We start from the raw sequence: 256 nt of genomic DNA on the forward strand, positions 1-256 counted from the left end.
CAAAATCCCAAGGGCAATACAATGCAAATGCAAGTAGTTCTGGAAGTCAACACATGGATCAAGTCAAATAAGTCATTACTCTTCGTAGTGGAAAGGTTATTGAAAAACCCATTTTTGAACCTTATGAGAAAAATGATGGGTCAATCTCTAAGGGTAAGGAAGGGGTTAAATTTAAAATTTGCAAATAAAAGATTGATTCCCCACCAACGCTTCTATTTTCTCATGTCATGACCAAACAAAGAAAAGTCAATCACAA

This window comes from Populus euphratica, unplaced genomic scaffold, assembly GCF_000495115.2.
Source record: "Populus euphratica unplaced genomic scaffold, PopEup_1.0 scaffold114.1, whole genome shotgun sequence".
Taxonomy (NCBI): Eukaryota; Viridiplantae; Streptophyta; class Magnoliopsida; order Malpighiales; family Salicaceae; genus Populus; species Populus euphratica.